The 25,855-nt window shown below is 50.1% G+C and overlaps 1 protein-coding gene across 1 annotated transcript in view; it reads left to right on the top strand.

Annotated features, from left to right (window-relative positions):
- LOC131215648 (protein bric-a-brac 1-like) overlaps positions 1-25,855 on the top strand; it is a 109,898-nt gene that overhangs the window by 2,331 nt on the left and 81,712 nt on the right. The gene's annotated exons all lie outside the window — the stretch shown is intronic.

Here is a 25,855-nt window from a genome sequence, read left to right as displayed (position 1 = left end):
CACTCTCGGAAGGCAAAGGGCACGGGGTGCGCACATTAAAATAAATAAAATGTGTACCGTTTTTTTTTTGCTGCTTCATGCTCTCTGCGCGGCGGCATCCGCCGCCAACACACCGTGCGCCGCGGAGCCGGTCTCGTAAAAAATCATAAAAATAATAACACTAATATAAATATGCGGCCACTGGAGCTGGAGCGACGGCGACAGCGGGGCAACGATCGAGCACTGGCTGTGCGCGAAGATTTTTATCATCCTCTTATCATATCATTGTATTTCATTGCCTCCCGCAAGAGAGGGCCCATTCTGTTGGCTTGAGTTGGGTACGCCTTCTTGAGTTCGAGTATTTTTGGGATAGGACCTGTGATAGCGCCGCGGGAATTTGGGAAACCCAGGAATATTGGGCCGGAAATTATACTATTGAACTTTCCTGTATCGGTTAGCCCGGTTATGCTCCGTTATCTGTTTCCTATTGTTTCGAGCTACTCAAACAATCCTGAGTCCATCTTGCGTTCGTGGTGCATCAGTGTATTGATAACATTGTTTATCTCGGTTTTCGGCTCAATTCCGGCACCGAATTGCCTTTTCTAAAAGAGAGCGACTTAATATGTTTCCGAACTCAACGTAAAGATGGCAGCGCTAGCAAAAAAAAAACACAATTATGGCCAGTTTGGGCACGCATTTGTTGGGTAACTATCGTTTGAGTGAGTTGATTGATGAGTGGTCCCCTCGAAAATGATGAGTTAAGTTCCATGTAAAAGAACGAGTTTGTCACATTTAAAAACAACAGTTCGACACGAAAATGCTGATAAAAGCACGTTGGCTGCCACGTTTGTGACACGTTACACCAAAAACGTGTTCTCACACCTCAGCTCAGGTCAGTTGACCTTTGACTACCCTTTGACTCCGAACTTGGCCGGTGACGTTGTCAAACTAATGAACACATTTGCCATTTCGCTTCCAACGCTCCCTGTCCACCGTTGAATAATGCAAAAAATGGAATATTTACTAATACAGTAAGTAAGTAATGGAAGCTTGCCGGATTCTGTTGTCTTAAAATTAACAAACAAAATAATTCAGATCGAACCAAGTGGCAACTTTGTGGCGGCCCCAAAACAACAACCTCGAACTTGGCACGATGGCGGACGAAGTGGGACCGGCGGTAACGAACACTGGAAACGGCCGCGGAGCTCTCGGTCCATCGTCGGAGGCCGCGTGCGACGATAAAAATATATAAATTATAATTTATTAATAAGAGAAAAACGAGTGCCGGGAATGCCGCGCTCGGCGCTCGGCGCGGCGCTGTTTTGTATCTCGGGTCGAGAGAGGGGCGGATGGGATCCAGTGCGGGTGGTTGGCGGTGGGTGGTGATGAGTGGGGCCCGGGGTGTAATAAAATGTATGATGTTATTAATGAAAATGCCTACGAAAGTAAGTGGCCTCTGTGCCGTTCGGTTGGTGGCTGCGCCTGGACCGCTTCCTTTTCGCCCTGTTCCCTCTCTCTCTCTCTCTCTCTCTCTCGCTCTCTTTGGTGTGCTCTCTTTTCCACCTCCGTGGGTCGATCGTTTCGCTGTCAATCGGTGGTACATATGCTCCCATCCTGCAGCATGCTTTCTGTGTCAAGATCCAGATCTTGCGATGGGTATCGAGCGCAACAGGGGCACCGGGCGCGCGCGGCGTAAACGACGCGCAACGACGGTGCGCCCCACACGCAAAGTACGTGTGCGTTTCGGGAAAGAAGGGTAGAATCAAGACGATTGAAACGGGAAACGAGAATAACGGTGGAAACCGTGGAAAACTATTGGCCCTTGGGCCCCCCCACAGTTTTCCACGGGGGAGGGGTCGCAGATTTCGGGAAGGTGACAACACGGCGGCACGCGGGAATGTCCCGCCACGTTGTTGGCCTTTATTTTATACACACATATAATTTGTATCTCACGAGCGCGCCACGATGCTCGCTGATGTCATTAGGCGATAGCGCGCGCGATGGCGAGAAAAATGACTCATAAACGTCGCCCCTGTGTGTTTTGGAGCCAAACGGGCCGGAAAAGTTGTGCCCCACCGGCATTGTCTTGGGCTGGGCGTTTTCTCCGTCAATGTTAATGGGTTCAAAAGTAAGTGGGCGAAAAATGGTCCTACGTCAGCCACCGGAAGGCCCGATTTGAATGCCCGAACACGCCACAGGGGCTGAAAAGTCGCTACACTAACACGTAAATGCCACCAGTTTTAAGTCATTCATCGCACCTGTTTTTACTCATCAGCTGGCGAGTTATTTTGCAAGTGACCTTACTTAGGTTTTTTTCAAAACAATTTCGTGTTTTAATTTTAAACAGCTTCTTGATGGGAAAAAAATACTTAAATAATACTGTGACTTTAAACGTGTTCGTAGAGACACCGATAATGCACAACGCAGAGGACGCCCAAATTAGGCGGTAACACCAGAAAACATATAAAAATCCAAACAAACCTTTTGAATGATCGTAAAATGAAGTTGCGTCAGTTAGCTGCCATTGTAAAGATGCTTAAAAAAGAATATGCTAGCTTTATATTGCATGAGTATTTGACTATGAGAGAGCTCTGTTTAGACGTAACAAACCGATATGTGTCAATAGATGAAACATGGATCCATCAATTAACTCCAAACGATCATGACCTTTCAGAACTCGAAACTTTCCAGCCCCTGTATTACTGACGATTTTTTGAGCGTCCTTTCAGTCGGAGTCGGTTTTAACATTGAAACTCGGACAACACAATTTATTGTAACAGATTCCGTTGTTGAATCAGTAACACGGTAAGTGTAAGAGAATTTGGTTCCGACCGACTCAAAGCCAATATTGACCGTCTGGAGCCGTAGGGTTGCGCTGCTGTTCATTCGCCAGACGACTATCTTTCCACGCCGACTTTATTTGCGTTTCGAGAGAGATATATTTATTTCAAAAACCGATGACGCATTTTTGATCGATATAAAACACCATTATCGGCACGGCACGTCGTCACGTCACTGTTTGCACAGATTGTGACCACGCGACGGCCCCGGTTGCCTAAGATCGTGACAGTGAAGCAGGAAGAAGCTCTTATGGCTGTGATGGGGTAACCATTTTAAATGCTTTCCCAAATGGCCGGGTGAATATGTGAATCAGAGAGTGAGAGCGAGAGAGCGAGAGAGAGATGATGTTTCGATCGTTTTGAATTTCGCAATCGTGTGGATTTGGAAGCACGCAACAGGTGACTGCACACGTTTCGTGATAAGGCCGTACTTTTCTCTCTGCCCAAGAAAGTGAGCCTCGTTGGCCGAAGGAACCGTTCGTGCACTCACGAACGGCAGTGTGTACCATCAGAAACAGTAACAATGTAATTGAGCATAATTTGAAGATAAGATAAAATAATGGAACAACTTCCAACAACAAGCTCTCATTCTTTTCGGCCCCGAGTTTTTTTTTTGCTCTCAGTTTCGGGGGACGTGTTTTATATATTTATTGATAAAAGAAGTGTTTCTTCTTTCGAGCGACCTCGAATTTGGTGCCTTTTTTCAACTTTTCTTTCCATATTTGCCCCACCATGTGACACTTTTCGCGCCTATCCCGCGTATGACGCAGTGCGCGGTTCGGTTCGCCGACCAGTAACACAATTAGTTTGAAGTGAAACATTGATGAAACTTGATCGTGTGTTGTCGTTCTTTTTTGTTGTCTTCGGCACCGGTGAAAACCCACTTAGCAACCCCAAAAGTAATCAACCATCTCCACGGCGATAGAAGGGGCAGCATGACGAAGCCCCCCCCCCAAATATGTTCCGAAACTGAATTTGATAAGCGACAATTAAATTTTCTTCTTTAATCATTTTATTTTTTACGACGTTGTTTAGATACTCGGCGTCGACCAATCGGCTTCGCGCACCACAAGCAACCCTTCTCTTCTGGTTGCTGGCCTCAACCGGAAACCATCACCGGGGCGCGTGGTCTTATCGATCGGACGTGGAATTTCGGTTAGAACGTCTTCCGGAGTGGCCACGTTGTCTTCCGGAACGCAAAACACCGCCGAAAGGGCCGACAGTTTTTTTAGAATCGTGTGCCGTAAAGATTAGTGTTCGGCTCCGGGTCGATTTACGGAACCGGAAGAGGGACTCCTCTTTGCGTTGGGCTCTTTGCCTAAGAGTCGAGTGTCACAGGCGAGTAGATGAGCTCGCAGTATGTCGCGCCAGTGAGTACCGTCCGCAAGACACTGCGGGCTCTTAAATCGATCGATGGAAGGGAGGGACGGAAGGGTGGCGGCCCCTGTGGGCAAGCCGCCGCTCGGGGAAGATAAATAAATGGTTGATTAATAAAACTATAAACAGAGTTATTCATCAACGATCTTCCTGTGGTCGTGTGTTCGGCATTAGTCGTCGTAAGTTTTCTGTCCCACCGACAACATCGGCCACTGGACTCGGTGGGTGGGAGAGGGTTATGCGCAGCTCCCACCACCACCGCGGGACAACATTTTAATTAATGTTCCACTGTTTGTGTTCGCTCGTTGAGGCCAGCATTTCGTCTGCCGTCAGCATGTTTTACGACGATGAAGACGATTGATAATTTTACGCGCCGGCTGAGCGATCCAGTTGCATCTGTTGCGGTCCAGTGTTCCCGGGCTGCCAATTCTTGCCCTCGGTTCCATGTAACAATCCAAAGAAAGGTTCCCAAACCGATCGAACCCAACCTGATTACGGGGCCTGCGATCATTCGTGAGGCACGTGCTTCGTGCTTCTTAAACCAATCGAACTGCCAGCCTGTCGTCCGTCCTATCGGTCAGTTATTTATGAAGAGGACCCGCGAGGGGCTTGTTTTAAGTAAACATTGGCTTATTTTTATAACGCTTATCATTGGGCTGCTCGCTGGCCCAGAAATAGGCGCCGTAGGCACGCTATTGACGAAAGTTATGTTGCGTCATGTTGTGACAACAAGCGACCGATGGGTCGTTGGTCGCTGCTACTGTTGAATGGGAAGTGTGTCGTGATCGAATTACGGCTTAATGTTTCTAAAGTCAACTATTGTTTCACCAGCAATGCCCCCGTAGGAATGGAAGTCCTACCAATGTCCATCATCGATCGATCGTTCTCAACGCTCGATAGTGATTTGCTGTTGCAGAAAGTGTTTCATTTTTATGATGATTAAAATATTAGGTTGGGGAAAAAGAAATGGATGTTTTTTGCGTGAATTTCAAAACTTGTTTGAATATATAATTCAATGGTCCGATTTGCGTCAAATATGCACCGTTTTGTTGTCTTTTCGAAAATAGTTTCATAATGTCTATTTTATAGAATTCTTGGTCTTGGCGAAAAACTCTAGCAATCCATTGTTACAATCTTTTTTTGATCTCAGTTTTTCATCACTCAGGAGATTTTATAATGCACGTAAAAGGTGTTAATCACTTGGTGCAAAGTCCGGACTATACGATGGATGTAATAAAACCTCTTTCGTTAGCCGATTCTGATCGTTTCCGGTCATTTGCTAGTTTCAAACGGTGCAGCTATTGACAGTAGAGATCTGAATTTAGTGTTTGGCTACACGAAAGCAACTCATAATAAACGATTCCTTTCAAGTCCCACCCAAATACTCTGTATAAACTTCCTGGCCGATGCTGTGATTACTAAAATGCCGATCAACTGTGATTATTTCTGTGATTTTATCGACATTTTCGATGACATGTCTACTGAAAAAGGTCGACGAAACCAAAATTTCACCCAACTAACTGTTAGAGTATCGGCACCATAAACACCAGCCAAAATTTGAGCAATCTAGCTTGAATGTTAGCCTTTTTCAAAGAAAAACTGTAAAAAGTACCGAATTTGCTCTTAGTTGACCTCCATTGCTTACACCCTGTAGCTCACAAACGAATGAAACAAACAATAAACAGTGAAAGCATTTTTTTTAATTGTATAGAATGAGCCTTAAGAAAAGTCGAATCTTGAAACTGTACGATCGATACTTCACGAGATATCGAACACTAAAGGCACCAACACTATCGTGAAAAACGTCCATGACTTTTTCCCCAACCTAATATATGATCTTTCACCGAAGAGGACCCATTTGACTAATTCTCCCCGGGGAGTGTACCGAATGGCGGTTTCCCGTTTCGATCCTCCTGAATTTCTGATCGTCTGGTTTGATCGCTTAAGGAGATGCCGAACGTTGGTTGAGCGTTGGATTGGTGATCCTTAAATGGTTACGATCACTGGCGATCATACGATCGGTTCCTCCGTGTGTCAGCAAAATCGTGCGACGACTCAATAGTTGCCACGGTGTCGCGCGTAAAGTTCTTTAAATGATCGCCAGCCAGAGAGCAACCGAGTGCCCGGGGGTAATTATTGCACCCCGGCCCGGCGTTTTGTTGTACGCGAATCGAATCGGAATGGCGCGGTTCTTATCTGACCTTAAAACTTACAGTTTTCTCACTCTCAGCTCGGCTCGGCTACGGATCGAGTCTGACGGAGTGGCGGAGGTTAATTACAACAATAATTATTAGCAATCAGTGTTACAATCGGCGCGCGCGCATACGGACCCGCAGAGCGAGCGCCGGGTTGTGCCTTTATTTGGAAACGTGCGCCGGACCTGCCGGATGGTGGATTGATTGCAAGCGATTGTGTTGACGTGCGTGGCGCAAGTCGAACAAATTTTATGTTTTAATTTGCCCGACGGTTTTGACTACTAAACTTAATTAGATTCGCATTGCCTGCCACCCTCCCAGCCTAACCTTCTGCTCCGGGCTCCGCGGTCAGCGGTGGAGGGAATGATGATTGCTTCGCCTTTAGGAGGGGGCAACTTTACGACTTCACGATGGGTTGCTACTAAGTACCATTCGAGGAGCTGCACTTCGATGCACTTTCGCCTTGGGCCGTGGATTTAGTGCGCAGGGGCCCTCCGTGTTCCGTGCGCCATAAATAGGCGCCAAAGAAAAGCAGATCTAACAATAAACAATTGTTTTATTTCTTGCGTTTCGTTAATCGTCCAATTCGAATCGGTGCTCACGGTTGTGGTGAAAATTAAATCCGTGGCGCGCCGTTCCGATTACGAAACGGGCTGCTGCCCCCCTTTCGCTATCTGGGTGCGGGGGGGTGCGCGAGGTGGGTAATATAATTAGTTTTATACAATATGTGTGTGTGTGTGCATGTATGCACACACGAGGCCACTCGGCTGCATACAATGCAGCCGGAGCTGACGATTATGACGATTATTAGTTGGCAACAAGCGACCGACCCGGCCGGGGAACAACGCACACACAGTAAAGTCTAAAACAGGGAGTAAAAAAGGGCGAAAAAAACAGTGGGCAGCCCACAACAAACACACAGCACAACAACACAAAAGGCCCTCCCCACACGCGCCCGTGTAGCAAGATGAAAGCAAAATATGAATAAAATGTGTCTGGCAGAGGGCTTATGCTCTACCGGCTGGCCCCGGGTGCTGTGCAGGAAGGGCAACCCCTGGGGCAATCAATATTAATAATAATGATGATGATGATGGCGATGGCGATGGCGATGACGATGGTGATAGCGCGGGCGATCGGTCGGCGGGGGCCGCGATCCGATCTTTTAGCGGCTGGTTGGCACCAAAATTGCATTATTCAAATCGGCGCTTAGATTTCGTCCCGATCAACGTTCCCAATTCAGCGTGTGTGCATCGGGGTTTTATTCTTCAACCCCGCCACCCTTCTTGGCCCTCCCCCCGCCGGATGCACTTTCTTGTTTCGCGTGCAGTTGCACCTCCTGAAAGCGCGCTGCACGCGTTGCACACAACACATGCAGCGGAGTGCATACGTAATAAAGCGCTTAGTTGTAAACAAAATTAATACTTTATTATTAATAATAACACATGCTCTCGCGCTCGCTCTTCGGTCCCGGGCCGGGGCCGGGCAGGCAACAGTATGTGACTACGTGAGCAAACCAGATCGGGGCGCAATAATAAATACGCGATCGAGGTGATTAGCAGACGGGGGAAGCGAACGAGGGGGGCCTAGGGCGGAGGGCACTCGATTGCACTTTGCTTGTAGGCACAATGTGTGCCACACACTCACAGTGGCCGCTACGTGGCCCGCGAGTGAGACAGGAGAGCGTGAGCGTGAGCGATGTGCAATTGAATGTGCATTTCTGTTGCACTTTTTGTTGTAACCCGCTCCGCTCCCCGGTTCTCCGAGGCCGGCCCAAGCAGATTCTCACATTTGCTTTTGATTTTATTTCATAAACCATATCGACCATCGTGTCCCCGGGAGTCACGTGTCGTCCGGACCAAGCGGGAAGGTCTCCAACGGTGGTGTGGCCCCGAAATCGCAACGAAAGAACCTTCGGAACGGCACGTTAATCGGGGGGACCCGTCACGAAATGCACCTCGTTTTCGGGGTGCACTTCCACGGATTTCCACGTAAACTGTCACATAACACACTTCGTTGGTTGGTCACGTTATTAGAGCCGGCCCGCGTCCCATCGACAGCGTTATGAGCGGCTTCAAATTTCAGCTCAGCCATTTTGAATTGGTTCGCGTGGCACTCGGTTGCCTTTTACGTAACGCCCGTCGATTACATGACGCGCACGTCGGTTTGTGGCTTTATTTGTGTTTTTAATTTTCCTCGGCTCGGGTTTTTTTTTGTCACCAACTGCTGCAGTGCTGTGAATGCAACGTTGGCCGTCGGGGTTACAGGTTACAGGCCAAGGTGCGCCATGGTGCGACGCTGGTGATGGCGAGAGGCTCGAACACGTATTTGCAAATCAAATCCGATCGACGGCCAGCTCCGTTTTGTGTGTGCGGGATGGTAATTTCATATTTTATGATTTTTAGTTTGCATTCGTTGGTGACCCCACCGTGATCGGCTCGCGATCGGGAATCGCTTTGGTGCCAAAAAGGGTTACCGGAAGGCCCACGGGGGCGCTCCAAGGTGCTTTGGAAATTGAATGTTCCAAATATGACGGAACGAACTTTCGATGTTAGGAAATTGCTTTCTTCGACGCGGTCAGGCGGTACGTTCCTGTTAAGCTGCTTGAAACATTTCCTTTGGAATTAATGGGCCATCGGTTTAGGTATTCCAATTTTATCATTTACGAAACATTAAAAAAGACATTAAGATGCGAAAAACGTCATTACCAGATTAAAAAATTTCGGGTTTTTCTATAAAGGAAACACATAATTTTCCGGAGAACTTAAACATATTTTTACACATTTTCAACATCGTCATATTCGGTGAAACGCTGATCTTCAAATGCATGTCCCCTTGAAATAAGGTCTGGAAAATACGGCATGTGTGATAACGTAACCTAATCAAAGGTTTCTATAGCGTCTTTGGCGTCTTTAGCGGTGTGCTCCGGTGCGTCATCGTGTTGTAATATCACTTTTCCATGTCATCGGGCCCGTTCCGGTCATTTTTATGAACGTAAAGCTTAAATCAATCTTTTGCTGTCGGTAGCGAACTGCATTCACTTCCGGATCAACCGGTTTGATCCGGTTTTAATAGCTTATGATACACCATACTCTACTGGTCCCACCAAACTAAGAACGCTAGCTTTCTACCGAAACAACCTCATGAACGCCATACGTTTTTGGCTTATAGATCTCAAAATTGGAGGAACATATAGATCCCAAATTGGATCGAATTGGAGGAACATGATCACCAATCACTTTCGGTTTGAAGTGAAGCTAATCAACTAAACCTCCAAAATATGATCGAACTTCGAACTTACTTTAGTGAACTTTTCGAATCACATATGATATTGTTATACAAATTATCTTTTCTGCAATTTAGTTATCTAAACGATCAAATGATACATTTGGCTACACAAAGAAATAAGGACGTCACTTTGCGTTTATGAAAATTGTGCGTTGAAAGCCAAGTAGTTACAGTCTTCGGGTTACGGTTACGAATAAAGGGTTTCGTTCCGTTTCATAAATTACTTGTCTGGCCGCGTACTGGAACAAAGCATGTTTCCAGCGTTTCCCAGCGACCGGCCACACGGGCTTCGAGGATGTGTGTGGACTTCCTGCTTTACAGTCCGTGTGGGTCCAGGGCGCAGAGCGCCCGCCGAGCCTTCCCGCCCCGTTGAAGTAGTAAAATCGATTTCTAATGAACCATGAACATGCTAACACTCTTCCCTTCCCCCCAAACCCAACGCCGATTCCAGGCGCGCCCATCGGCCTTTGGCTGGCTGGTTGGCCGGCCAATTCCTTCTTTCGGACGGACGGTCCGGCGCGGCCCTAATCTTGCTCATAATCCCTCCGACTTTATTTATGCTCACCAACACCCGCCGGAGCCGCCGGATCCGGGCATCCGGGCCCGCCTCGGCCGCCGCCGCCGCCGATTGGATCTTTTGGGTGGCTGCTCCAACTGCTTCGCCGTCATCGTCGTCGTCGCTGGGGAAAAATTAGCCCACGGTTGGTGCGGGGCGGAATTGTTTCCACCCGTCTGAGCAGCGGTGCCGGGGGAAACCCAGAAGCCCCTGAGTGAGAACACAAGCCACCCACCCGGCCCGGTCGGTGGCCTCGATTCGATGCTGTATTTATTTGCATTGCATTTTATCTAACAAATTAATGAGAAGAAATATCGGGCCGGCCCCGAGAGTTAAGCCGAGCCTCGGCCGGTCGGTCTGTTGGTCGGTAAATAATTATGCAAATGTTGATAATTTTTGCAACATCGCGGCATCGGCGTGAGGTGAGCTGAGGTGGTTAAGCTTCATTTCACAACACCCGCGCCACGGGCTCGCGAGACAACGCCAAAACTGGAAGGCTGGAGGTGCAATTTTTTTGGCGGGAAAACTGCAACCCAACTCGGTCGATGGTGGTGTTCGTGCCATCGTCGACCGGCCTTCGCTTGGTGTGAGTGCAGCGTTTGCGCCAACTTTCCCTTTTGCGAACCACCCTCCAACACCGAAGGTCCCGGGTCCTTCTGTGTCCTGTAAACAACCCGAACCCGGCTGAGGAGAGTACATCGAGGCCACCGCATAAATAGTGCAGGATTAGTACATAAAAGATTCAGTGTGCAGCACCAGCCAGTGCACCACCGCCTTTGGGTGTGCGCCCGCGCCCTTGTGTGTGCGGACATTGTCCTGGCGCTGAACCGAGTGGGGCACTTGTGGAGAACGGCCAAGGATGTGTAAAGCGGTCCCGGTCGGTCGTGATGCTTTCGATGCTGCCGGTGCCGAGATGTACCCAGCCAGAGAGAGAGAGAGCGAGAGAGCGAGAGTTGGTGAAATGTTTATGAAGATGATGCCTTCCTCTGCCGCACACCGCTTCCGTTCCCGGTGTCGGCACGACCCACCCGGTCGGTGGAGAGGGATGTGAACCGAACGTTGAACGGAGAGTTTTCCGTAACACAAACGTTTCCGAACCGGGCCAAGTTGCCGAACTTGTCGCTTGATTTATTGGAAAATCAAGCAAAATTCCATCCACATCCACGGCAAATCACGGCTCCGAATGTTCCGGCGTAATGAAAATCGTGTGCCAAACGGAAGGCTCCTTCTTTTACACGGCACGGGCTCCTGAGGCTCGAGCACCGGCTGCTCCCGCTGACACAAAAATCCGCCAAACCCGTCGTCGTCGTCGTCGTCGCTGCCACGGACAGGGCCGCCGGTAGAAATTGAAATTACTATTTGGATACGGTGCATAATGTATAAAATATTATCCGTTTTCCCCTTTGCAACCTTTGCCGCCGGTGGCCACTGCAACGCCCGGCCAGCCAGGTCGGGTCGGTCGCTGTCGGTGGCAGCGTGACGGAGCGGGGCCAATAAAATATTCATTCTATTTGCCCGTGCTCCGTACCGGTGGCTGCCTTCGAGGCTCCCGGGGACGGTGGGCCCCGCGAAGGTGTTTCCCCGGGACTGTGGCGTGTTCCGGGCGTGTTTTTAGAGGATAGTTACATACACCTCCAGCGCACAGGTTGGTTGGTGGTCGGTAAAAATGTTGCACTCGGGACGGTAAAGACACACACGGGTGGCGCACGCACGCACCCATGTTGTGGCACCGAAAGAACGGGCGAACCTTGCGAGTTGCAGCAGTTTGTAATTAATTTCGGTGCCAAATTGGACCGTGCGATTGGTTTTTCGGTTCGGTGTTACACAGGAGAAGCGCAGGATTTAAGCCGTTGTGGAGTAGGGACTTGCGTATCGTGACTCCAGACGTGGATGTGATTCATTCTTGATTCCAACTACACACTCCATTAGACTAGCATAGTTCACCCGGATGGATTGAAGGAAGGAATTTTACACGACTGACTATAGCTTCTATACTGCTTGTTTGGAGATCAGTCCACGTCCCAAGAATTTCCCAGTGTTCTGTTACGGTTTTAGAGCTTTTTATTATCTAGTCGTCAATTGATTCTTTTATTTATAAAATTTGCTCATTAGCGCTATAAAGTGAGTGATCTTTGAGCTGAATAAAGTCCCTTCGGGAATAGTTCCGGTCGTCCGGGGCTTTATTCAATAACTCGCATTAAGTTTGAATCCTTTTTTACGTTTCTTTTTTCTCTCGTGATCGGAGAAACCTCAACTTCGCGATCGATTCTGCCCGGCTCTGTCCAGTGTCCTTTCTTTCTTCGGCAACAAATTTGACCTCCTTTTTGTGGCGTCTGTATTCAGCGAAAAACAAAAACCCGGAGCAAGAAGGACGAAGAACACACTCACGAACACACAACACAAGCTCATCGCTTTTTTTTCGTTGCGGCAAAAAAGTGGCATCGGATCTGGCGAGAGAACGTCGTTAAACATTGATGCCGGTGTGTAATATTTATGTTCGCTTCCTTCCGCCCAGCAGCAGCAGCAACCCAATCGCACTCGGTCGGAAACTTCTTCTCTTCCGGCCCAGCAGCGGCCACCCACCCACACTGGTGGGTGGCAACATAAAAAAGACCTTGTGCGCGCGCCACCTCATGCATACTTGCAGGGCGTGCCGATCGGCGGCGAACGGACGACGAGCCGTGCAACTTGCAAAGGCGGTGGCCCAAGAACTGCTGCTGGGTCGGACGGAAGGAAGGAAGTGCTACTTTTGCCACCCGCCGGAGCCCCGTCCCCGTTCGGCGTGTTCGTTTCTAAAATAATATTTAATATTTAGAGCAGTATAAATATTAAATGCGAAATGTAGCTCTCGCTAAAATTATATGTGCATACCGGGGTGCCGGGAGCCGAGCCACCCCGTGGAACCCCTGGCCGGGTCGGTAAAGCATACTTTGTAGCTACTTTGTAGCATGTGCGGTGGAAGAAACGAAGCAAAGTTGGGAAAAAATGGCACACATATGCCTTGTGGGCCTCCACGCTCCGATCAGGATCTCGGAAGGAGGTATCGGAAACGGTGCGATGGCGGGGTGGCAAGTTCCAATTCCAACCGTTCGCCCTGTTTTGGGTCGAGGAGTTTCGCGCTCCATCGTTCGTTTTTACTTTACAAACTTTGGGCTTGGCATTTTTCACCTCCGACCTCCGACTTAATATGCTTTAAATCAGGAGAATGGAAGGAATAGAATCCTTTGCGAGAGGGTCCTTAATAAAAAAAAACCGAACACCTCTACGAGATTGGCGATGTGTTGATGGGAAAAAGGACATCGCTTCCGGCTATCAGCTGGCCCGGGTGGTAATGGGTGGTAATGCAACTGCACCCAACTGACCGCCTGTGCAGCATAAAAAGTGAAATCCCACCCATCGGCAGTGATCGAAGGCTGCATCGCAGCAGGCCACACAGGAGCAGTAATGCCCGACACACTTGTTGATCCGTCTGCGTGCCTTGTGAGTGTGCATGTGGTTGTGGTGGTCAGCAGCAGTCAGCATCTGCCTCGGCATCATCGTCATGTGGCGCGCAAACATTGGCACATAATGTATGGTATGTTGGAGGCCACAGCCACCCAATGTCGACCCACCGGGCCAAGTGCACCCGGTGCGATGCGGTGCACATAATGGGTGGCTCTCTCCCTGGGCCCGTGTGGGTGGGCCCGCGTTGGATAAATTGAAAAGTGTTGTCGCTTCGGAAGCGTGGTACGGCACGCGCCCGCCACGGTCGGTTCGGTTGAAATGGCACAATTTTCCACATCACCGCGTGATCGGAAGCGCGGAAAAACGGGCGTCAAACATACTTTCAACACACCTCAACACCGGTTCGTTGAATCCGGCGCGAGTTGTTTTTTGTGGCCACGCCAAGATGCGGCACGTTGTGGATGAGCCGATAAGGACATTATGATTGTGGTTTGCATTTTCCTCTCCCTGATTGATGGCTTAATAGGGTAATAAATCGATTGTAAGCAAGAACGGAACAAGTGATATTGTAAAAAGAATTATTCAATTTACAAAGGAGTAAAATTGAGCCATCAACATTTTCTTTAGACAAGTTGTTTCAAGTTAAGTCGACGGGGCAAGCGTCCTAGGTGAGGGTTAGATTTGACAAAACAAGAACTCAGAGCTAGACACAAAAGGATCACTGAATCGCACTGAATAACGACTGGCGTTTATAGTTAATCTTAGAAGCATGAACTAGGCCTTTTTTATTATATTTATATTTTATAGCCAACTTAATCTAAATTAATACTGTTATGTAAATGTATATAGCATGTTTTCCTCCATTACTGGATGGTGGATGGTTGTCGAGTTTATTCTGCTATCTGTAGCAAATTGGCGAATATGGTTCTTTTTATTATTCATTCTTTTCTATTCATTCCAATAGGGCGCTCCTAGACCCTCTAGCCAACGTCTACATATTTCTCCTCATATAGAAGCTATAACGCACTGTTCGAATTTATTGACGGCTCTGATTTCTCTGTCAGGATGTAATGTTCTGGAGTTTTCGAGCCCATCCATGCACCCTAATTGGAGAGACTTTGTTCCCCAAACGCTAACGTGGTTCCAAAATTTCACACTCCTTATTAAAACACAACCCAAGGGCAGAGAAAAAAAAGCGGTTGTGGAAAGGCTCCAAAAATAATGGCCTCCAGAACGGCGATACGTCCGATCAATCATCGTCCGATCGGCGCTGCCTCCGATAGCGTACTCTCCGGTGGAGCTCCAATAGTTCTACGGCTCACGGCTTTCCGGCCCAAAAATATCCAGCCTCCGACGAGTGACGACAAAGTTCGCAAATGATTTACGCTGATGCCCTCAAGATGCAACAAGAAGTAATCCGTCTAATGCAGCGCTTGTACGCCGGGTTTGGGTCGCTCATGCCGAGGGTGCAACCGGCCGGAAAATTAAGCAGCCGGTTTTCACTTTCACTTCCGACGACCCCGCTCAGGAAAGGGCCAGTTTCACGGTGCCGCGCGCACTCGGTTCAAAAGAGGTTTGGTGTCGGAAAAATTTTCCTCTACATTTCACTCACCCGGTTGCTGTACAGACCGCCCGGTTAAACTTTCGCTTCCGGAGAGCTAGAACAGGACGATGGTCGTGTTGCTGGATGAAATTCCTTACGAGGTCCGAGGTCCGGATTTTGTCCGGCCAAATGGCCGACCGCATGTTGGACCCCCACGTTGGGCTCTTTAATCGTCTGGACATCGTCCTCGAAAGGGAGAGTGAGAGTCACTTTTACCGAGGTAGGTTGGTCCCGTTTGGCCACCACCGTACCAGAGATTCGCGATGCACTCTGCGGGGCTGCTAACCGGAAGGAAACCCCCCGTGGACGCAGCCGAGCCGGTAAACAGTGTGCAAATGGACCCGCTTTCTGGTTCGCCGTATGGGTTGGATGATGGAAGAAATGGACTCCTCAATTGTGCAAAGTGCTCCGTAGGTATTCAAAGTAACTGGAGCGTACTGCTTCGTAGTTCGCTCGAGAGGGACCTCCAGAACACCGTCAATGAAAGATCGTACACCCGGTTGAGACTTTACAAACTCAACATTGTCGGAGATTGCATAACAAGCTATCAGAGATTACTTTAAATCTATTTTCTTTTACACTTTGGTGGTTTGTTTCATTTACTGCACTCCGTCGTTAAGTTCGTTAAGTGGTTCGTTAAGTGGCTCCATCAAGTGAAACTGATTATTGGTTACACTAAATTATTATCGTTTTTATTCAGCTTTCCAACATTCACCTTCAAAGCTTGGCATTTTTCACAATCAATTTCGATTTTTTGCTGCACACATACGCTGATCCTTTTCACCAACATGCTAATCCTGATACTTCCTGTTTCGAGTGTCCCTTTCGATGCACTCTGCTCTGCGCCGTGCTCTTCAAACGGATATTTTATTACTAAGGCCCCCTCGCGGTAGAACCGGCACCAGTGTCGCGAACTGCGAAGGACATCCATTCTGTACCTAACTTAATTCTTAAGTACTCCGCCATGAAATCCGCCGCGCTTGCCTCGCGCCCGGATCGCCCCACCACCCCGAAACGTCGTGCATCCGGCGAGTTTATATTAACACATCCTGCGTGGCACGGGGTGGCCGTCGTGTGCTTTTAGCATAAATAGCCACTATCGTCATCGGCCTCAAATATCACGGCCGTAGTGTGTCACCTTGCACATCAACCGGCCCATCCCGCCGAGTCCACCGTCGGAAACGGCCAGGGATTGAAGGAAAGGGGGGGCGGCCTTAGCTTGGCTTGGCCCCGGGGCGGAGATTTCAGTTTGATGAGCCGTGTCTTAGTGGGTGGCCGGGTGGAATTGCATTTAGGATGTGGAATTTATGCTGCTGGCGCAAGAGGAGCTCCCCACCACGAGTTGTGCGTGTCCCGTCGTCGTATGAGGCTGGCTGGCCTCGGGATCCGAAGTATCGAGTGCACCCGCCCCACACATACAGAGCGGGGGCGACCGAGCGGGTTGTGTGCATACAAGTTAATTAATTCAGTATATTCATTATTTAATTAGACTCGACCGATAAGTAAAGGAAATACTTCGTCATTTAGCTATTATCTTAATAAATGAGATATGCTACGGTGAATTTAGCCCCGGTCTCGGTTCGGCCACCGGTCACTGGTCCTTTCTAGGACATACACACGACCGGCGCACGACGGCGGCCATGCCTTGCAGACATGCAGACTTGCAGACTTGCAGAGAGTGCGACACAATTTGTAAGATTACACAAACCGAAGGGACCGGCCCTTTGGTAGGCCTAGCTCTCCTACTCGGCCGACGCTTATTGAATGATGGTTGATTTTTGGACCAACCATGCCCATGGTGACCCAGGAGGTGGGGATGGGGAACCGGATTGCTGGCAACCGGCGCGCCGGTCTCTCGGGTAATATGTGTAAGTAAACGGTTTGTAAATGTTGTAAATCGGACGCTTGCAATCGATGGTCCCGGTGGAGCGAGCTCCATCGATCCGGCTCGGGCAGTGAACGGAATTCAATTTCCTCACTTTTGGGGCCCTTTTTGGGATTTTTTGTTTGATTATTTTTACATATCTAATTTCAAAGGACATTCGTTTCGTGAGGTTGCAACTTAACTGGTTTCAAATGTCATTAGAATCTAATCGAATCCTTTTCTGACAATACTTTCTAACTTCCTTTTCTCTACTTTCCTTTATTTCCAGGTATGTACCAAGAGTTATCGTTCTTCGAGTTAGCTACAGCTGTATGGTGTTACTGTAAGTCAAAACAACGACTGCTTTTTGACTGTCTTGGGCAACTATCGAGCGATGTTATTATCGATGTAGAGAGGCCTTTTTTAAACGCTGTCCCGATTTTATACTGTGGCCAAAACATATCAGCAATTCGCTTATAAATCGAAAAGCTTTCTTTATTCTTCTAAATCTTAAAATAATCCGCAGATCACTGACTCCGTCGTAGATCACTGACTAAGCATTAACATAAAGCAAGATGAGCCCTCTTTGGACACTTTATCCCTTTCTTGATATATAGTCGTCCATAGGTGGTACTTATGAGTCTATTTGTGAGCTTCACGGTATCGATTCGTAGGGCCCTGCAGATTGCCAACCCCCCCCCCGGGCACAGCCATGTCCGTGTCCCACCGGATAGCCGCTAGAATCGCTCGAATGGGCGCACGTAAAGAATCCCTGCGATGGGCCTGCGTGCAGGTCCTTCTGATCCGTTGCCGCTGTTGGCGCGCGATTAGATCCCCGTGCCGGTCGATGCAAATAAAAGCCGGCCCACTGTCCGTGTCCGTCCGTCTGGACTCGTCTCGTAATGTGTCCGGCGTCCGGGCAAGTGTTTCCACTGCGCGGACATCCTTTGGCCAGGCCTGGTGGTCGCCACAGGTCTCGACTTTCGTCGTGGCCACCCGAACCCCAGCCCAAATGCCCAACCGCAACGGAGCCGTGTGCCGAGAGCGCGCGGACGTTGCCTAATTTCGGGTTCACCCCGTTCCCCGGAATAGAATATAAAATATTTGTTTTCCACGGGCGCTTTTCCGTCCGCCCGCCCTGGTGTCCCGGGCCTGGTCGAATTCGCGTTCGCGGTTTGTTCCTTGCGTCGGGGCTCCTTGTTTGCCGGCGGCAGCGGCAGCGGCGGCGACGGCTGCTGTGTAATGGCGCTCGGAGGGCTCGAAGTAAGTACACGACTGCGAATGCGGGCACGCCCGACACCCACCCACCCACCGTGGGGGGGTCGTGGGCCTTGTCTTTGTTTTCCGCCGAAAAACGCAACCCCTAAAAGCTGCAACGCAGCTTTCGGCGACATTGGCCGTCGGAGGAGGTGAATCTGGAATGCCTCGGTCCCGTGGATGGATGATCATACTTGAGTGCGGTTGGCCGACGGGCCAACGGCTCAGATGTGCATCACCGATGCACCCGATGCACCGGCTGTTGTTGTTGTTGTTGTTGATGCTTCCCGAAGACTCCCGGAGGCGCCTACACCGGAGTGGATCCGGATTTTTCGACCGTCGGCGGACGGACGGACGGTTATCCTCTCGCTCGCCGGATGATGATGTTGCTGATGATGGGGCGTCCTGCCCGTGTACAGCGGGTCCGATTGCTCGAGGACGTCGACGGGTGCGCCCTACTCATACTTTTCAATTTAGAGGCCTTCGCCATCGTCGTCGTCGTCGTCGCCGTCGCCGCCGTCGCTCGGGTTTGGTCCGAAAGTCCGAAATGCACAAAACTCGTTTGCATCCAATAAACGCACTCGCCCCGCTGTGGCCACCGCGCCCCAGCCCCGTTCCGTTCCGGACGGGGCAGGAGGTTTCCGGGGATCTCGGGACGCACGGGACGGAATTTATATAAAATTTATCATTCGAGATTTCGATTTCACATTTACGTGGCGCGCACGTCCTCGTTGCGTGCGGCTGAACGTCCGACAGGTCCTGGCACTAGGTCCATCGCATCGCCGAGTTCAGGACGCCAGGTCAGGACGCCGATGGGGTGGTATTTATTTTGTTTTGTCTTTGATAACCAAACAATACATCTCCATTCGATGCGTAGACATCGGGACATCGGTCGTCGTCGCCGTCGTCAGCGTCGTCGAAATGCGTATCCTTTGCCACCGTTTTACGTGACCCCCCGTTACGGGAGGCGAAGCAGCAGGATAATTGGGGCCCGGTAAGGATCGTGTCGAGGGGATCGATCGATTTCGGGCGGAATCGCCGGTGCTGCTGCATCCAGGACCCCGGGAGTTTTGAAGAAATGGCGGCCCCGGCGGAATGCAAAACCGCAGCAGCAGCAACGTAGCGTACAGTCGGCTCATCTGTCGGCCCGCATCTGTGTGCGCGGGCGCCGGAACGATGATCCGTGTTCCATTTCATTTCGCATCCCGGCTTGAGGTCCTTCTTTCCAGCGCACAAATCTTTTGCTTATCCTCGCCCCACAGCCTCACCGGGACCGGGTCGCGCAGGCCGGTGTTGCGTACGGCCAGCGGACGACCGTGGCCCCAAATCCCGGCCGGCTGCAGGACTCGGGTGCGAGTGCATCTCTACGCATTTATAAATAAATAAATAAAGCAGCCCTGAGCCCAGAGCCATGCGTGTGTCCTCGGCGTTTTCGGGGCCGGCGCATCGCATTCGGAGTTCGGGCCCGGTTTTGCAAGGAACGTGCGTCCCTGCAGCTGAAGGACCGGGCCCGGGTCCTGATGCATTGAAAATTCTATTTTTTGACAGCTCCCGGGAGCCTCGGTCAGCTCGCAAATAGTGAGGATGAATGATTGAGGACGCCGACCGGGCCCTGGCCAGGATAAGAATTGAGGGCCCCCGGTTTTTCGGTAGCGTACATTATTGCCCCGGCTCTCCGGTACTGTCTGCCAAAGTTGATGAATAGAGCGCTGCTTGGGTGATTAGTACCAGGTACCAGGTCAGTCACAAATATTGGCACTACGAAGGTCCTCCCCGGACCAGCCCAAGACCCAGCTGCTGATCGTTGGCTTTGCTTTTAATCTCACAAATGCAGTCTGCCATCTGCTGGACGCAGTCTATTAAAATAACCATTTTTCTTTAATTCCCCCCGAGACGGGCCGGTTCCACTGCTCAGCACAGTTCCACCGTACGATTCGGGGTGATCACTATTTAAAAACCTTCTTCCGGAGCCCCTTCTGTGTGTGTGTTCGTCTGCATTATTTATTAGAAAAATCTTAATATCCTTATCGGGCATCTTGTGCGTCCTGCGTCGTGCTACGACCGGGCGCACTGCTACCGTTGCTCTCTGCCGATCGGTAATGATTTTTAAATATTCATTCCGAAAAACAAAAGACCCAGGACATGTACCGGTTCGCCCCGGTGGCCACTCCGTACCCCCTTGCCCATTTTCGAATAAATAAACGAGAATCCTGGACGCGCCTGTAAAGGTATTGGCGTCTTCTACGCATTCCTAAAACCAAGAACTAATTCTTAATCCCACCAGGAGCGAGGCTTGTGCGTGAAATCCTCTTAAAATCATGCTCCACACACAGAGGCTGTGTTCAAAACTCTCCAAGGCAAAAAACGGTTCCTGGGCCCGGGACACACCGTCCCGGACACCGGCCGGTGCACTGTAGCCTTCTTCCGATCCGATCGGAGCCGGATCCGAGTGGACTGTTTGAAAAATTAATCAAGAATTCTATTTTCTTTCAATTAAAAAATCCCGACCACAGGCGCCCGAGTCTTCCAGGGGGCCGGCCTTTTTCCGAACACTTCCGCCTTCCGTGTGTCCTTCGGGTTGGCACACAAAAAACGCCCGATGGGTCGGCGGCCGATGGCGGCAGCATTTGCAATTATCCTGGCGCACCAAACAAAAGGAACCTGGCCGGTGCGTTTGTGTGCGTGTGCCGGATGTACGTGCCCCGGTGCCCAGGCATAAATCCGGGCATCATCACTACCCCGGGCAGCGAAGATTCGGACTGCATTCGGATCGCTCGGTGCAATCGATGCAAGGATATTTATTTTGGAACTCCACTCTCCACGCGGGGCACGGGATTTTCGGCTTCCCCGGGAAGGAGCTATTCCGCCCAGCCCCCCCTTCCCAGCGTGTTTGTCTAACGCTGGACGGTTGTACGGGTCCGGCGAACTCCCTGGAGCCCGGCGGACTCGGAAGGTAGTCCATCATGTGCGAACGTCGAAATTTGAACATTTGTATTGACGAACCCCCGGCTTCCGGGAGTCCGCCCGCCGGGAGTGTCGTTTCTTTGAGCCCCGAGCCGAGAACGAGAAAGGATCCTTGCCAATCCGTCCGTCACGTAGAACGGGCGTACGCGTCGGGCCCGGCATTCGGCGCCTCGCATGGCAGCAGCGCTCTTCTGATCGCCTTTCATCGACCGGACTTCGATTTCTGTGTCGACGGCGCAAAGGACCCAAAAGACACCCGGACCGCTCTCTGCGTGTATTTTAGGAGCGACCGGACCGGATGGCGGGCGGGAAAATTGAAACTTCGTCTAAATTAAAAGAGAGATCCAGTGGAGTGTATGCGCGCGTGGCCGGCCCCGAATGGACCACCGTCTGATTGACCACTTTTCGGCCGTGTACGTCACCATCCATTCCCTTCCATCCAACCCGCAGCAGCAGAAGGAGGAGGCTCTTCCGGTTGCATCGAGTTCGGCTGAATGCGTAATACCGGGAGGATGTTTTTCGTGGGCCCACCCGGACTCGGAACGCACGATACACGATCCGATCCAAAGGACGGTCCCAGTCCGCACCGCGTTACGCAAAAACTCGCCCACCCCGGCGCTCTTAATCTTAATCTCGCCCGGGCCAACTCATCGGAGCATGTTTGCCGGTGGCCGTGTTCGCCGCGCTGACCGCGAAAAACACGGCCCGCCAGTCTCGGGCGTCTCGTTACGCGGCGCTCGGCCCGTGGTGTCCGGCCGCTTTATGGCCGGCCAGTTCCGGTGCGGGCATCCGCATCCGATTACAAGTGCGGGGCTCTCAAGATGAAAGAAAGTCTCTACGGAGCCGGGTCGAGGTGCAGCAGGACCGACGTTCTTTGGTTCGGCGGAAAATTGCCTTCGCGAATGCGCCACGCAGTTGCGGTTTGGGGCTGCTGGCTGGGGTCGCTCTGGGGTCGAAAATCTCATTTTGGGCTTGAGTCGACATGCCAAAGCCATGTTACTTCTAGTGTTTCGAGAGCGAGCGGCGAGATGGAGACTGGGAATTGTATTGCATCACCGGGTGCAGCGCTGGGGACAAGGACCACAAGACGGACGCACCGTCGGATGATTAAATGTGTGTATGGTGCTGCAGTCGATGAGCTGTCACGATGAAGCTTGATTGATGGCTTTAGCTACTCAGACTCAGGATCGATCGGAAGGCTGAAAGGCGCCATTCGAGTGTTTTATTCGGCAAATTTGCATTCGTTTCGCTTCGAGTGATGTTTTAAACACGTTTATCTTTCGGTAACTTATTTTTACTGCCTAAAGACACTCGTTCAATTGGTCAATAATAGCTGCGATCATTGCAATCGGGGTCATCACTTTACCAGGACTTTATCAGGTCATTATCAGGCTGTCTTTTCAGGTCTCTTCCTATTGATGGGTAGTCGACGTAACTTCTAAGTTAATCCGTTTCATACTGAACAGTGTTCAAAGAAATGGCTAAACTTTCAACAAAGAATACTATTTGAATGTTATTTGTCGTTTTTGCAATTCTGTGCACCAAAAAAGACCGAACCGGAGACAATTCTTGGTACAACTTTGCATCACATTTTCGTGATCATTTCGCCACAAACTCGACCTAGATCGTTCTGCAACCACCGTATGCATCTGACTTAGCACCATGTGGCCACTGGCTATTTGCTAAACTCAAGATCACTCAAAGGTGCCCGATCCACGGGCACCCTATACAGTCAATAGTTGAGATAGGAGTCGAAACGAAGAATGTGTTGATGGCTACTCCTTTAAAGAACTTTTCGGACCTTCGAATAAAGAAAAAGTGTTTGAGTTATAAGATAATTCTCGATATTTTTTGCCCACTCTTTTTGCCACAGTATTTCATGTTTTAAGCCCAACTTTTGAGTCGTGTTTATTTTGTTTAAATCATTGTTCAAAAGTTCATTGATTAAAATGAGAGCATTTCCAAAATGATGCACGAATGTACGATTTGTGGGAATAGATTATAACTATTTTTTAAACTATCATAAAATTTGGATGAATGACTGTTAGATCAGGCAGACTGTAGAGACTTAGCTCGACCGTATCCGGAACTAAACGATGCACGATACACCGGTGGCCCTCGTTGATGCTTTTCAGCTGAGCGAAAGTTCCGAAAACGATTCCAAAAGATATTTGGCAGGTTAATTGAACCATCTGTATCGGTGGAATTAATTGATATGTATTCCGGAAGGACGCGCGCCGCGAACACGAAATTCGTTTCCAGACCAATCCACGGCCGCTTGTTTCTTGTGCTTCGGCAATAATCGTACAATCCAAGCATTGCTGGCAGGCAGACCCCCTTCGAAACGGGTCTCCTCTCCCGGACGAATGTCCAAAAAATTAAACACTCCAAGCCCTCGCCAGAAGTGGGGCCAAACGGGCGGCCAAACCGTGGCCCCTGGTGAACGTTCCGGGCGTACATACGTAAAAACAAAAGACTAACGAAACATAAATTCATTTCATCGTTACAACACGCGCGAGTCAAAATTACCATCCCTCTGCCCCTAACGCGGGTGCCGGTCTTTCTGGTAGTTCGATCCGTTCGGCGAGTCCAACGATGGGCAAGACTTCGGACCGATTTCGGATGCTCGGACTCGGACACACGGAATGCATATCGTTCTATTCATTTAGCAAGATCCGCACACAAACACGCAGCGCCGCTCATGGCTCGACGACGACGGTATCGACGAATTAGCCGCTCGGCCAGTGTGCGGAATGTGCAGTGCAGCATCCCCGTTGTTAGATCTTTCGTTGCATCACTTTCATCGTCCGGTGCGGTGAACGGCTGCTGGTGCATCTGCCGTGCGGCCGAATGCATGTGCATGCAACTTCTTGACCGGCCCGGAACCGGCCAAACGATGGCGCCAGCAGCGCAGCCCCGACCCGCTTCAGCTATGCAGCTGTGTGCTTAAAATATTTATGTAAAAATATCAAAACAGAAATATAGCCAAACAGCGAACAGATCAAACCTCGCGGAACGGGAGCGCGATCGATCTGTGCTGGCCGCGCGATTTCGGGCGCGGGAAACGGCCCGGAAAACCCGGCCCACAGACAGCTCGGTTGTGTGTGTCGGGAAATGGGCCACGATTTTCGTTACATCGATGATTTGTTGGAGGTCCGCCCTGGGTCCGGGATCAAATATTTTATTCAAACGGAGCGCATTCCTCCAAAACGATCGATAGTTTTGTGCTTCGCTCCAGCATGAAAGAGCGTTCCGCGAAAGGTACGCTTTATGCTGCGAAGTATTATCATGTTGTGGAGATTTTTAATGATATTATCAGCCGGCCGGTGGTGGCGAATGTCCGTGATCCGTGCGTTTCGTGCGCGGTGTGGTTAGAGCACCAAACACCGGGCACCACACGCCAGGCAGTGTTCCTTCTCGGCGTTCGCGGTCCATTCGACCGAAACAGGCCCGACGGAAGACGAAAGATGACCGCAACGGGATGACCGCTCATCACAAACACACGCGCCCACCGTCGGTACGAGATCGCGCAGGATACGGACGCGATTGTTTTTCCGCCGCAAGGATGCGCCATCGCCGTCGTGGCCGCGGGTTTATATGGCTCTTCTTTGCTGTGCGCCTGTGTGCCACCATCTGCTGCCGGCAGCAAACGCTCCTAGTGTGGCCGAAAAAAAAGGAAGCAAACCTGGACAAGGATGCTTCTGGGAACACGCACACACGCGGCTGCTGCACGGTTGAAAATTTAATGAGATTGAATTTTAGATTTTCACCATCCAATTTTGGGCTTCGGGTGGGTGCGAAATTCGAGACACACACATACCAGGACCCCTCTGTGGCTCGGGGGTCCTTTTCCCTTTGCGCGAGGCTCAGCTGTACCGTGGACCGTTTGGCTGTGGCCATTGTTCGCACCTTAGGAGTGGAATAAAAAAATGGCCACCAAACATTAGAGCGACCGAAATAAGGGCACGCTTTTTTGTTTAAGCGCACAGAGCGTTATTTTCCAATGAAGGATGCAGTTTTTTTTTCGATTATGTTGGGGTTTTCCGATGCATAGCGGGTTGGCTATTTTCTAGCTCTTCTAATCGCGGAGTGAGCTTCACTTTTACAACCATTTTATTGCATCACTTTTCCATAAGCCATCTTTCGGAGGCTCCATCGATTTACGCGATAAAGCTGGACATTTTATTCAACCGTGTCCTTGAAGTGTCATCGTTGGCAGACGGAAACCAAATTCTCTGTGTGGCCGCCCTGGCCCTGGTTCCTAGATATTCGATTTCTATTCGTCGTATGACTATTTGATGGCTATTATGAATCCAATGGCCGGCGTGGCCGTCATAGACAAGAACACTGTCATAGGCTGTTTCCGTGTCGTGTTTCGGGCATCCCAGATCCGAGCTTCGACTGTTTTAAATAAACATGCCATTAGGTGGTTTTGCAAATTTTAGCACCCACCGAGTACGGAGGTAAATAACGCAGCCTCGTCGATCGCCG

Source organism: Anopheles bellator, chromosome 1 (genome assembly GCF_943735745.2).
Source record: "Anopheles bellator chromosome 1, idAnoBellAS_SP24_06.2, whole genome shotgun sequence".
NCBI lineage: Eukaryota > Metazoa > Arthropoda > Insecta > Diptera > Culicidae > Anopheles > Anopheles bellator.
The sequence above is the reverse complement of the archived record's forward strand: the minus strand, read 5'-3'. Positions and strand labels throughout refer to the sequence as shown.